The sequence below is a fragment of the Sus scrofa genome, chromosome 7 (assembly GCF_000003025.6).
Source record: "Sus scrofa isolate TJ Tabasco breed Duroc chromosome 7, Sscrofa11.1, whole genome shotgun sequence".
Taxonomy (NCBI): Eukaryota; Metazoa; Chordata; class Mammalia; order Artiodactyla; family Suidae; genus Sus; species Sus scrofa.
In genome coordinates this window covers 54948187-54948532 of record NC_010449.5, presented here as the reverse complement: position 1 = coordinate 54948532, position 346 = coordinate 54948187, and the positions used below count along the sequence as shown (strand labels likewise).

Genomic DNA, 346 nt, shown 5'->3' with positions numbered 1-346 from the left:
AGTCATTTCTACTTTCGGTTATCTAGCTTTATGACGGCTCTGTGGCACTCATACAGCTAGATAACCAAAGAGAGAAACGGGCCTCCCTTCGCCACAGCCGCTGCCGCGCCGTTGGCCCCACGTGCCGCTGCCCACCGGGCGCGGAAACTGGAGCAGGCGTCTTTCTCGGAGCCCCGGGCGCAAGCGGAGAGCCAGAGCGGACCGACAGACACACCGACACACTGACTCCTACAACCGAGGCCAGCAGCCCCCGCCCAGTTCCCTTCATCCTTCCCTCCTTCGCCCTCCTAGAGCGTTCCTCCCCTGCTCCCCGATCTGTGCGTCCAGGCACCAGCGCCGGCTGCCC

The 346-nt window shown here is 63.9% G+C and overlaps 1 non-coding gene across 1 annotated transcript; it reads right to left on the bottom strand.

Moving 5' to 3' along the window:
* MIR9-3 (microRNA 9-3) lies at positions 1–81 on the bottom strand. Its single transcript, NR_128410.1, has one exon. It is a non-coding gene; the product is annotated as a microRNA 9-3 (primary transcript).